The sequence below is a fragment of the Trichosurus vulpecula genome, chromosome 3 (assembly GCF_011100635.1).
Source record: "Trichosurus vulpecula isolate mTriVul1 chromosome 3, mTriVul1.pri, whole genome shotgun sequence".
NCBI lineage: Eukaryota > Metazoa > Chordata > Mammalia > Diprotodontia > Phalangeridae > Trichosurus > Trichosurus vulpecula.
The window spans coordinates 23,248,696-23,262,296 of NC_050575.1; the positions used below are offsets into that span (position 1 = coordinate 23,248,696).

A 13,601-nucleotide genomic window follows, 5' to 3' on the forward strand; every position below is an offset into this window, starting at 1 on the left:
CTAATCAGACATAAGCCCAATAAGAATTCCTAGAAGAATTAAAGAGCTAAGAGTGGTAGGGGAATGAAAATTATGAAAAGAGAAAAAAGGCATAAAAAATATTGAAGAACTATACTGTGTACTGAATACTGTGACCTAGTACGAGAAACACAAAATAAATTGAAGAAAAGAATTCCTTAAAAAGTAGAAAAGGTAGAAAAGGTCAAATGGAAGAAGAGATACAAAAGTTCACTGAAGAAAAGAACTCCTAAAAAATTCGAATTGGGCAAGTGGAAGCTAATGACTTTATGAGACATCAAGAAAATAAAATCAAAAACAATGAAAAAATGTGAAAGATTTCATTGGGAAAACAACTGACCTGAAAAATAGATCAAAGAGAGATGATTTAAGAATTATTGGACTGCCTGAAAGCCATGATTAAAAAAAAAGCCTAGATATCATTTTTCAAGACATTATAAAAGAAAACTTCCCTGATATCTTAGATCCAGAGGGTAAAATAGAAATTGAAAGAATTCATTGCTGCACATACCAACTTCTCACATGGGAATGAAAACAGTTTAATCTTATCTAATACCTTATGGTTTTTTCTTTCCTGTTCATACCTTTTCATGCGTTTCTTTAATGTAAAAGATGCTAAATCTTATGTTATCCTTACTGTGGCTCTACAATATTTGAACTGTTTCTTTTTGGCTACTTGCACTATTTTCTACTTGACTTGGGAGCTGTGGAATTTAGCTGTAATATTGCTGCGAGTTTTCATTTTGAGATCTCTTCTAGGTGCTTTTTTTGATCATGCCTTTTAGGCACTCTAATTCTAATTTTTTAAAAAATTTATTTTCTTCACTGAACTTATATATCTTCTTTTCATTTGGCCAATTTTACTTCATAAAGAGTTATTCTCTTCAGTGGATTTTGTGCCTCTTCTACCATTTGGCATATTGTGTTTTTTAAGGTGTTACTTTCTTTTTGTGTCACTCTCATTTCTTTTCCCAATTTTTCCTCTACCTCTCATTTGATTTTTAAAATCCCTTTTGAGCTCTTCCATGAATTCTTTTTGGGCCTGAGACCAATTCACATTTTTTCTTTGGAGAGCTTTGCCTGTAACCATTTTGACATATTGTCTCTTCTGAGTTTGTGTTTTGCTCTTCCCTGTTACCATAGAGACTTTCCATGGTCAGGTTCTTTTTGTGTTGTTTGCTTATTTTTTTTTCTGCCTATTTCTTGACTTTTAACTTTATGTTAAGGTTGGGCTCTGCTCCTGGAGTGGTGAGGGCACTATCCAATACTTCAGGCTTTTTGTTTTGTTGGTTTCAGAACTAGTTGGGGAGGGCAGTGTGGGGGGAGGCTCTGTAAATTTTCAGCTCTTTTGAGGTGGTATGATATAAGGAAAGGTGTGACCATTGCTCTCTTGGCCTGTACTCTGGTCTTTCAGTGACCACAAGTACTCTTCTCTGCCCTGGAACGATTACCAGAGTTCCCACTCTACTGTGTCTGAGAGCTATAATATGCTAGTATTCCTCCTTGCCCTGGACTGTGACCAGGAACAGAGTATGGGCAATGCAGCAGAGACCTGCACCCAGTACCAGTAAAAGGTCCCTTTATAATCTACTTCTGACCAGTTGTCTGGCCCCTTTACTGTCTATGGACTGAGAGCTCCAGAAGTCACTGCTGCAGATTCAATTACCCCCAAGGCCTGCTGCTGGCTTGTGCCAGGGCTCAGGGCCTTGCTGTTGGCTTGCTGGGCATGACTATGCTCCCTTCTTACCCATCTGAGACAGACCTTTCCTGCTGACCTTCTAACTAGTCTTGAGGAAGAATATTGTTTCACCTTGTCCTTTTGTTGCTTTTGCCATTCCAGAATTTGTTTTGAAGTATTATTTTAAAGTTGTTCAGAGGGGAATTTGGGAGTGGTCAGGTGAGTCCCTGCCTTTATTCTGCCATCTTGGCTCCACCTCTTATTGATTCCTGAAAGGAATCCCAAAATGAAAATTCCCAGGAATACTATAGCCAAATTGAGAAAACACTGCCAACAGCCAAGAAGAAACCATTCACTTATTGTGGAGCCACAGTCAGGATCACACAAGATTTAACAGCTTCCACATAAGAGCCATTCCCCAATTGATAAATGGTCAAAGGAGATGAACAAGTAGTTTGCAGAAGAAATCAAAGCTAGATTATCTGTAGTCACATGAAAGATGCTCCAAATCACTATTGATTAGAGAAATGAAAATTAACACAACATTGAGCTACCATCTCACACGTGTCAGAAATGACAAATGCTGGAGGGGATGAGGGAAAATAGGTACACAATTGTTGGTGGAATTGAGAACTGCTCCAACCATTCTGGAACTATGCCCAAGGGGCTATAAAACTGTGTATACCTTTTGACACAGCAATACCATGACTAGGGCTGTACTCCAAAGAGAGCAAAGAAAAAGGAAAAGGACCCATATGTACAAAAATATTTATAGCAGCTTATTTCATTGTATGAAAGAATTGGAAGTTGATGGAGTGCTCCTCAATGGGAGAATAGCTGAACAAGTTGTGGCATATGATTGTGATGGAGTACTGTTATACTATAAAAAAATGATGAGAGGGATGGTTTCAGAAAAATATGGCAAGACCTATATGAACTCATGAAAAGTGAAATGACAGAACTAGAGATTACGCAGTAACAGTTAATTGTTATAATTACTGTAAGGATGATTGACTTTGAAAGACTTGACTGCTCTGATTGATACGGTGATCCAAGACAATTTCAGAGGACTTGTGACGAAAAACACTACCCACTAGAGAGAGAACTGATGGATTTTGAATGCAAATTGAAGTATAATTTTTTTCACTTTATTTTTCTTGCTTTTTTTTTGCAAGATGGCCAATGTGGAAATGTATTTTTATGATTTCAAATGTATATTTGATATGTTGTGAAAACCCTTACATTTCATACCAAACATCTTGTATTTTGTCAGTAGAGAGCTACTCGGTGTTTTTAAGCAAGGGAGTGATATGGTTGGACATAAACATAAGGATGAATTGAAAGGGTGAGACACTGAAGATAGTTAGGAAGCCATGGCCATAGACCAGCCTGCAAATATGGTGATAAAGAGTATGAGTAGAGAGTAGGGGATAGATTTGAGAAAAATTATAAGAAATAGAATGGAAAGGACTTGGCAAGTCTGGTTGTAGGGGGATAATGGAAAAGGAGAAAAATCAAAGATAATTTCACAGTTTGAAGCCAGGCATGGGTAGCAGCCTCACCCCAGTAAACCATCTGGGCAGACAGGCTAAACCAGGTTCAGGGTAGCTGATGGGCCTCAAACCACTTGGTGAGTTAGGGGGGGTATCTACGCCAAGCATTAGAGGACTCCCCCTGGTGCAATGGGTGGATGAGAAAAGTTTGTTCCAATGGCCATGAAGGAGATGTTGTAGAGTGCTTAGGTCATCTACTACACCTTGTGCCATTGCCACTTGTCTTGACTTTTGTCCTGCCATTGGACTTTGATGACTCTGGAAGAGAGTGAGGCTGATGACTTTGTGCAACTCTGCCTCACTTCAGCTCACATGTGAGTCCAGACATCACCCACGATGTCATAGTTCTTTTTTGAAAAGTAAGGGCAAACATCAGCTGTGTCCAAGTAGTATTGTGAAGTTGAAAGGAGGTTTGAGAAATTTTTCTTTTTTACATATTTTATTTGAGATGCCAATAAAATATCTGGATGGAGATATCCAGAAGGAAATTGGAAATACAGGTTTGGAGTTCTAGGGAGAGATTGGGATTAAATACGTAGATTTGGCTGTCTTTTGCATAAAGATGATAATTGAAGCCAAGGGAGTAGATGAGATTACTCAGGGAGAATATTTTAGAGGAAGAAAAGAAGGCCTAGAATAGAGCTTTGAGGGACACCTACGTCTAGGATGCTGTAGGAAAAAGGTAAATCAGGTAAGGAGACCAAGAAGGAACATATACAGGTGCTACATGAACCAAGAGAACAATGTGATAGACGCCAGGAAGAGACAGTGTAAAGGAAGGGGGTATGATTGGGGTTGTCAGATGTGGCAAAGAGGTCAAATAGGATGAGGACTGAGAAAGGGCCATTGGATTTGCCACTTAAGAGATCATTAGTGACCTTGGAGAGGGGAGACAAATGCCTAGTTCTAAAAGTTAAGGAGAGTGGACAGAGTGTAGAAGGTTCTTTCTAGAAGTTTAGAGTAAAACAAGAAGAGAGATGAGAATGATTGGAGGGGATTACAGGGCAAAAGGGAGGTTTTTTTTAGGATGGGGACACCAGAGTATGTCAGAATATGTCTAGTTGGAACAGTGGCTACTCCTGGAGTTAGGACGACTTGAGTTCAAATCTGTCTTCGGACACTTACTAGCTACGTGACTCTGGGCAAGTCACTTAACTCTATTTGCCTGTTTTCTTATCTGTCAAATGGGGATAATAATGGCACCTGCCTCGTAGAGTTGTTGTAAGGATCAAATGAGATAATATAAAGGTTTTAGCACAGTGTCTGACACATAGTAAGCTCTGTATAAATGTTGGTTATTATTATTATTATTATGAAAAGCTTTGACTTCCTAGATTCCCTAGGCACCTGCCCCCAAGGACCAAGTGCACGTTTTAAAAGCAGGATTCTGCATGTGCGCATTATATTGTGTACTTTGCCTTTTTCAATAATTGTGTTCCTGAAATAATATAAAGCAGCTTTCTGGTAAGTCATTCTTTGTGCACTAAACAGTCTCACTACAAAAAAGAGCATGCAATAAATCTTTCTGTAAACCAGGCAATCATTTTGCAGTGTCTCTAGTGACTCTTTAATGTATCTGTTTTGAAAAAGCAGATTTTCATATCCATGTAGACAGTCATGTCAGTATTACATTTTCTTGTGGAGACTTTCATATTTCCCCACTTGTGATTAGTTGTGGTTTATCTGTATTCAGGTAACAGTAAGCCATATTAAGAAGGTTCTGCCGGTTGGGCACAGCTGTATATGAAAAGGGCTCTTTTAAAGATTTAAACGTTTAAATTTTCCCTGTCTCAGCCGTTTAACTAAGGAGATCATCCCCAATGATGACCTGGCTTTGTGACTTCTGATCTCAAGTCTCCTTAACCTGTGTGCTTTGTCTCCTTTTCTCAAAATGACTTCAGGATTTGATTCTGCCTTCTGGGTCTCAAACCTCTTACCCTGTTTTATCATGATTCTTCCTCATTTATGTGTGGCTTATTCATGACAGTCCAGTTCTCTCTTCCAAGTACTGACCAGTCATCTCAAGACTTCTAGCAGTAAGAATGAGTCAGATAAGGTGTCAGAAGGTCCACAGAGAAGAGAATTAATTTTCCTCTGAGTTTATGACTTACATGCATGCAAATTCAAATGTAGGTTATTTGAAATTGCCTATCCTTATGTGTTAAACATAGCTTGCCTCTGTAGGTATGGGTGACAGTTTAGGGAAATATTGGCTCATTCTTCATCCTAATATTTCTCCATGTGACATTTCCTTGGCACGTGTGGAATGAAAATTCTAATGGTGTTTATGTCTATAAGGCCAAAATAGAAGCAATCCTAAAGATTTTGGTAGCTAATCCTAGAGAAGATTCTCAATTGTCCAGAAACTGAACCCAATCGGAAGCACACCCTTTTCTAGATTCATGTTACCAGATGTTCACTTCTTAGACCCCTTGGCAGAAGGTGGCCCCTGACACCTTCATTGTCTAAGGTAGATCATGTGACTCCAGAGAATCAGACCTGCCCTTGATTATCAGGTGCAGCATCAGTAACTGCAGTGACTAGGAGGCCAGAGTCTCTTATTTCAAACCATGGGGTTAAATATTAAGAAGAACGTGTCCTTAAGTATCCCTTAGGCAGGATAAGGGTTGTTTCTCAGTTTATTACTTCCAGTAAGTCAGGAGTTTTCAGGAAAGAACCAGGTGGCAAATTCAGCTTGTAGATTCCAAGCCCAAAGCCAGGATGAGCTGGCAGAACTGGTTCACCTTTGGAAGGAGGTAAAGCTTTGAGTCATCAAAGCTGAAGCCAGTTTCTTTGGAACTCTCATTTCTTGGAGTTTGGCCAGTGAGCCTCACTACACCCACCCCATGATAAAGGGAAAGAAGATCCTAGATGTCTGCTGGCTACTGTGCATGGCCAGGTGTGTTCACCTTCTGGCTGGTAGCCAGCCCTGGCATTTCTTTGGTACATTTCTCACGTTTACTTGGGTATTTAGAAATTTTTTCCTAAGATTTAAGGGCCAAGTGTCTGAAACTGATGGTAGCAATTGCTGAGAGAGACTTGGTCAGTATTTCTCTGTATTTGTTTGAGGAACCCCAGGGTTTCTCTATAGAACTTGTAGAGGCTGATGGTGGCCCTTGTAGCTGAATATTGCCAGAGGAGATCAGTATTCAGTGCAGGGCACATTAAATAGAATTGGTAATGACAACAGAAACTCCTACCCCAATTTCATCCTTAGCATTATTCTTTGGTGATGGTGTTCAAAGAGAACTGATATTTTATCCAGACTTACAAAGCAGCTGCAGTCTATATCAGATATATGTGAATAACTGCATAGCTGGTTCTGCCTTGTACATGAGTGCTAAAAGGGAGAGAGCCAGGGGGCTTGTTAGTATATTTCTTTCTTTGACCACGATCCTCAAGAATAGTGGTGATTCACACTTTATCAAGATCACTTTCCTTTGCTTTGTGCAGGAAGAGTGTGAAAGTAGAAGCATTATTTTTGTAGTGATTTTCAACTCTGTTTCTCCCAGTTTCTAATAGAATGACGTGGGTCAGGGTTTGATCCCATCTGGACTTGGTGAGATGTGCTCAGCTGCAGTCCGGGGAAAAATAAGTGTTGAATAATATTGAAAATGTTTGGGTGAAAGATTAAAGATTTCTAGAAATGGTTAAGTGAAGAATTCAACGAAGAGTTCAACTTCAGGACCCAAACCAGTGAGTCCTCTTGGTTGGGGTTCGCCTCAGTGTCAGCGCTTGGAAGATCCTGGGCTGCCCAGGGGGTTATTGAGAACAGCCTCATACTCCAACCATCGCCTCCAACTCCTCACCACTCCTGCTTTACATAGGATTTCTGATGTCATTTGGTTAAATGCTGTACAAAGGCTTGCGTTCTTCACGATTTCTAAGTGTCTGGGATGAGGGGGTAACCATAAATGATATTAATAATAGATACCCTAAGTTCGGAGCAGTAACCGTAGCTCTGTCAGTTTTACCATGTGCAAGAGAGGATCCACCAGGGTGCGTGAAATCCTTGCTAGGATTTGATTAATTCTTTTTTTTTGGAGGGGGAAAGGCAGGACAATTGGGGTTAAGTGACTTGCCTTAGGTCACACAGCTAGTAAGTGTGTCCAGTGTCTGAGGTTGGATTTGAACTCAGATCCTCCTGACGATAGGGCCGGCGCTCTACTCACTGCGCCACCTAGCTGCCCCTGTTTGTTTAATTCTTAAACTACAAGGTTTCTAGTTTAGGTCATAAAGTTTGTCCTTGTAGAACTCTGGTTAGACAAGCTGTAGTTGCAAACTTTTAACATTATTTATTGCAGTATTGCCTTTGACATCTAGAGTCTTGTACAAATGTATGAACCAGAGCACAATATTATTCTTATGGCATCATAGTTGTGCCTGAACACAGAACTTATCCATGGCATAGAGGTCCTTTATAAAAGGAAGAGGTCCATATGCAGTACACAAAAATATTTATAGAAACCCTTTTAGGATAGCAAAGAACTAGAAACAAGGATACCCATCAATTGGGGAATGACTAAACAAATTGTGGCAAATGAATATAATATTTCTTACAGGCACAGCTGCAAGAAACAACAAATGTGAATTTGTTGAAGAAGCAGGGAAAGACTGAAATGAACTGATGAAAAATCAAGTAAAGGAAGCCAAGGAAACAGTAAATACAACGTCCACCTGATAACCACAACCACAAAAATGGAAAATTAGCGTCACCATACTACAAAGAACAAGCTTAGTCTCAAAAAAGAGATAAGAAGACACCTCCCTCTTCTACAGTATCCCAAAGCCTTACTTGAAGACTGCCATTGAGATAAGTGGATTCTACTTTTGAATAGCTCTAATAGTAAGGAGATATTTCTTACTTTGAGCCTAATTTGCCTCTCTCTTATTTCCTCCTGGTCCTAGTTCTGCCCTCTGGAGTGAAGCAGGACAAGTTTAATCCCTCTTATCTATGACAGCCATTCAGATATTTGAAGACAATTCTTATTTTTCTCTGGGACTTCTCTCCCAGTTGCTTCAGCAAGCCCCAGGTGGCATGATCTGGCCCTTTACAACCTTGGTCATTTTACTTTCAACATTTTCCAGCTTATCATCATCCTTCAGATGTGGTGCTAAGAACTAAACATAGCACTCCAGATGTGTCCCAACCAGGGCAGAATGTCACAGCACTCCAGATGTGTCCCAACCAAGGCAAAGTGTCACAGCACTCCAGATGTGTCCTGACCAGGGCAGAATAGCCCATCCTTTTTTTCCTGGATGTTCTGGCTTTCAGTGTATCCAGGACCACATTAGCCTTTTTTGGCTGTTAAGTAGCACTTAGTTTGCTGGCCACTAAAACTTTCAGATATTTTTTTAGTTGAATGCAAAATCAGACTGGTACCCATCACTGTATACCCCAGTGTGATGAAGCAGATGTGTTATTTCCTTCTTCCACTTCTTCTCACTGTTCTTCCTACTCCTGCCATAGTTTTGTTATTCTTTCCTTTTCTTTCACCTCTCCCCCTTCTCTTCCCTCAAAAGCACCCTTACTCATTTTTTTCTTTCTCTCTATCTTAAAGAGAAATATAGCAGGTAAAAAAGCTCTGACTTCTAAAGTCCTATGTATGGCCCTTAGTCATTAAATTGAGTTCATCAAATTGTGTCTTTCACAATTTCTAAATGTTCAAGATGCGGAGGTAACCATAAATGACATTAATAGTAGATATCCTAAGTTCCGAGCAGTAAGAGTGTTTTGTCGTTAGTTGTTTTTCAGTTACGTCTGACTCTTTGTGATCTCTTTGGGGTTTTCTTGGCAAAAAGACACTAGAGTGATTTGCCATTTCCTTCAACTCATTTTACAAATGAGGAACTGAGGCAGAGTTAAGTGATTTGCCCAGCTAGTAAGTGTCTGAGACCAGATTTGAACTCATAAAGATCAGTCTTCCTAATTTCAAGCCCGGTGCTTAGCCACCATGCTACAAAACACATGGGAGAATAACAAAAACAAATTAGGCAATTTCTTGCTTTAGGGAGCTTACTGTTCAGTGTGGGGATATGATCTATAATTGAAACACAAAATTATAAGTAAGAGATATACAAGGTGCTTGCTTCCTTGGACCACATGAGACCCAAATAGAATGAGGAAAGACTTAATGGAAAAGCTGGTTTTGAAGGGTTGATAAGATATCTTACTCTGGCCGGATTTTGGAGAATGGCACAATCTAGAGAATTACCTTCTGGTTCGGTATGGATAGTTTCTAACTCCACAGAAGCTGAAAGAGAGTGAAGCAGTTGAAAGATTTATTTCAGGACTGCCTAACAGAAGACACAACCCTTTTCTTTCAGGTTTTCATGATTGACTTTAACATCTCAATCACAGAATACGATTTCTTACTTTAGAACTCGAACTGCTGAATCAGTTTTCGTGAGATATTTCTTGCCCCTCAAAAAAAAAAAAAAGAAAAAGGAACTTTCAAAAACACCTAAAGTTTCTTTCTAACTACAGTTTTGTTTAGAGAATTCTTAGATACAGAATTTTTCTGCGTGTCTAAGCAATTGCCTAATCTGTTATAATTGCTCAGGAAATGGTAGAGAAACTCATTTTCTAGACAGAAGCCACCCTTCATCCTGGGGCAGCCCTTAGGTGAGTGGCCATATCAGGAGACGGAATCAAAGAGTCATCTTTCATTTAGCTGCAAATAGATGAACATAAACTCCTTTGGATTGTCTGCAGTGTGACAGGGTCACCGTCAAGGTCTTATCAGGCAAAGATGATGAAAGGTTTTTGGCAGAATAGAGGCTTGAGAAGAGCCCCAGAAGTCATTCATTCAGTGCCCAATATTTGTTTATTCTTCTTGGTTCACATCTAAAATTAGTTTTATTATGTACGTCACAAAAAGGAATATGAGCGTACGTTCAAAATTTCTTATGATAAAGGATGTAACTTGGGGCAACTACGTGGCACAGTGGATGGAGTACCAGGCCTTGAGTCAGGAAGACCTGAGTTCAAATTTATCCTCATCCACTTACTAGCAGTGTGACCCTGGATGAGTCACTTAACCTCTTTCAGTCTCAGTTTTCTCCATCTGTAAAGTAAAGATTATAACAATAGCATCTACCTCCCGGGGTTGTTGTAAGGATTAAATGAAATTATATTTGTAAAAGCATGGCACATAGTAGCTACTATATAAGTGTTAGCTGTTATATAACTTAATATGAACAGCTTATAAATCACTATACATCACCTTCAGGTTCCTTTGTCCATTCCCATTTTAGCAGACATTAAGCACTTACTGTAGCTTCAGTTTCCTAAGGGTGGAATGAGTGTTGCTAGAGGACCTCCTAGGTCCCTTCCAGCTCTAAATCTAAAATGTTAACTATCTTTTTTCTCATTACTATAGGAGACATAAAGTAAGACAGAGGGATTTTCCCCCCCTCAGGAGCTCACAGTGAACAGGTACTTAGACTGATAAACTACAGTACAAGAAATTAAAGGAAAAATGTCAAGAAAGTCCTACATTGCTATGTTGTTATTCAGAGGGGAAATACCCTCAGCATAGGGAGTGGCATGAGCTAACATGTGAAGACTGGAGAGGACAAGGCATGTTTAGACAGTCCTGAGGAGTCTAATTTGACTGTAATCAAGGGTGCATGTAAGGAGTAGCTTTAGATAAGACTGGAAAGGTAGGGTGGAGCCCAGCTAAGGAGTTTGGACTATATTCTGTAGGCCGTGGAAGATTATGGAATATTTGGGGGGGTGTGATATGATTAGAACAGTGATTCTGGGTGTTTAAGCTGGAACTGATTTTTAGGATGGCATGAAAATGGCAAGACTGGAGGCAAGAAGACCAGCTAGGAGGCCGTTTTGTTTGTTAAAAGTAATTAGAGTGGGGTGGGGAGCTATGTGGTGTATGTGTGAAATATGTTGTCCAATCAGACATATCTGTTGAGTATATCTTACCCCAGAGAAGAATTAAAATCATGGTTTCTAATTGCTTAACTCAGGATACCCTTTATACTGGTGGATTACAGAGGACAAAAAGACAGAAGATCACCCAACCTGGGGTATGGTGAAGTTCAGTCTAAGCCATGAATCTTTTAGTAATGCCTGCTATTAACTTTTTCTTTCAATAAACTTTTATTGCTATCTTTTGTTTATAAGTCACAAAAGTTTCTTCTGGTACTTTTCTTCCTTCTCCCCCCTTCCAGAGAGCCATATCATATAACAATAATATTTTTAAAAGAAAAGGAAAAAGAGGGAAAAAAATCAACAAAACTGGTCAGTATATCAAAAAATTCCGAAAATATATGCAGTGTACCATGCCCATGGATCTCTCATCCAGTGGGGGCGACTTTTCATTTCTTTAGGGCAGTTGTGCTGTTGACTTTTAAGACTTTTTTTTTTGAAACTGATGAGGGGATTTTGTGATTTTGTTTGTTTCTGGGGAATACCTGTCGCTGGATGCAAAGTCATGACTTCTTTTCAGTCTAGGCAGAGTCTGACTCTGTTTACATTTTCCTTGCCATCTTGGAAAAACCCCAGGTTTTTTTTTAATTTAAAAAAGCTGCCTCTGGTCAGGAGATGGGAAACTTTGGGGACTTCCCTTTCTTGACCACATTTTCATTTGCCTGGGGTTTTAGAATTCTTGTGTTGCCCATTTTCCTTGTGAGTATAAGAGGGATATCAAGGGTATGAGGTAAGGTAAGAGAGCAAAGCTATCCTTGGGCCTCTGAGTTAGGTTCCTCAGACATTGTGTTGCAATATGAGTTATAGGAATCTCAGTGTGGTCATTTAAAAAGAGAAAAAATGCTGCCAAAACCCCCTAGCTCTGATGCATGTCTGATTCTAGGGCAATTTCTGGTCACTATTTCAGGGAACCAATTCTCAAGATCTCAAAATAGAATCATTCATTTATTTTCCTTCAAATATTTTTTCCAATTACATGTAAAAAAATTCTAACATTCATTAAAAAAAATTAGTTCCAAATTCTTTCCATACCTCCCCCCTCATTGAGAAGGCAAGCAATTTTATATAGGTTATAATACATGTGTAATCATGCAAAACCTATTAGTCATGTCACAAAAGAAAACACAGACCTTCCAAAAAAAAAACATTAAGAAAAAAAGTTTAAAATAGTATGTTTCAATCTGCAGTCAGACTCCCATCAGTTCTTCCTCTGGAGGTGGATAGCATTTTTCATAATTAGTCCTTCAGAATTTTCTTAGGTCATTGTATTGCTGAGGATAGCTAAGTCATTCACTGTTGTTCATTGTACAGTATTGCCATTACTGCATACAGTGTTCTCCTGGTTCTGCTCGCTTCACTTTGCATCAGTTCATGTAAGTTTTTCTAGTTTTTTCTGAACGTATCCTCCTCATTTCTTATAGCACAGTAGTATTTCATCACAATCATACACCACAACTTCTTTAGTCATTTCAGTGGAATCTTTTGACAGCATAACCCATGATACCTTATTAGATTGACTTTTTGTGAGATCATTAGGAATCTTTCCCAAAACAAGAAAATACTGTGATGCCCTCCAGAAGGGCCTTTTTAAAAACAAAATATTTAAACTTTTAAAATTATATTATTGTTGGCAAAGCATACATCATAGTGATGTTTGCTCCAGGACCCTAATAAGAAAGGAGGCAGAAAAGGATGCTATGAAGAGCAATAAGTCTGCCAACATTTTTCAGGGACCTCTTATGTGCCTGATTTTATGCTGCTCACTAGGTATGCAAACATAAAAACAAGATATTTCCTGCCCTCTAACTGAGGGGGTAGACCACCTTTACAGATAAGTAAATAAAAATAACATGTAAAATAAATATAAAGCGGCACTTGAGCTGAAGCTTGAAAAGGAGCTAGAGCTTCCAAGAGATGAAGGAGATAGGGGATATAGCAAAGGTACGGAGGTGGTCAATGGAACGTCATTGATAATGAACAGCAGTAGTAAACGTGAAGGAGAGCAGTATGTGCCATCTTGGAAAAAAATAAGACTGGAATTAGATTGTGACATGCTTTTAATGCCAAACAGAGGAGTTTGTATCTTGTCCCAGTGTTTTGAGACTATCAGTTTAGCTGTATGAAAGATGGATTAGAAGAGAGAGAAATTAGAAGTAGGAAGACCAGGGAGCCTATTTCAGGAGCCCGGATGAAACATGATACTGGCTTGAACTGGCTGGCCATTTTAAACCATGCCGCTTGTATTCTAGTCTTCCCCCTTCCATCAGAAATCAGATTATGTCTCTGAAACCTTGGGCTCTGATGCCTGAGCTTTTTTGCCTTATCTTGCCTAGAACCGGTGTCACGTCCTGGCCATTTCCAGAGCATTCAAGTGCACATACATACCCCTCCTCCCTTTTTCCCT

General features: G+C 39.3%; 1 long non-coding RNA gene across 2 annotated transcripts in view; it reads left to right on the forward strand.

The window, feature by feature from the left end:
* Positions 1-13,601, forward strand: part of LOC118844022 — an 83,589-nt gene that overhangs the window by 35,386 nt on the left and 34,602 nt on the right. Inside the window, exons 2-3 of one of the 2 annotated variants that reach the window (XR_005009949.1) lie at positions 7,812-8,095; positions 10,632-10,687. The exons of the other annotated variant lie outside the window; for it this stretch is intronic. This is a non-coding gene — a long non-coding RNA (uncharacterized LOC118844022). The remainder of the gene's footprint in view (positions 1-7,811; positions 8,096-10,631; positions 10,688-13,601) is intronic. 2 annotated transcript variants of the gene reach the window in all.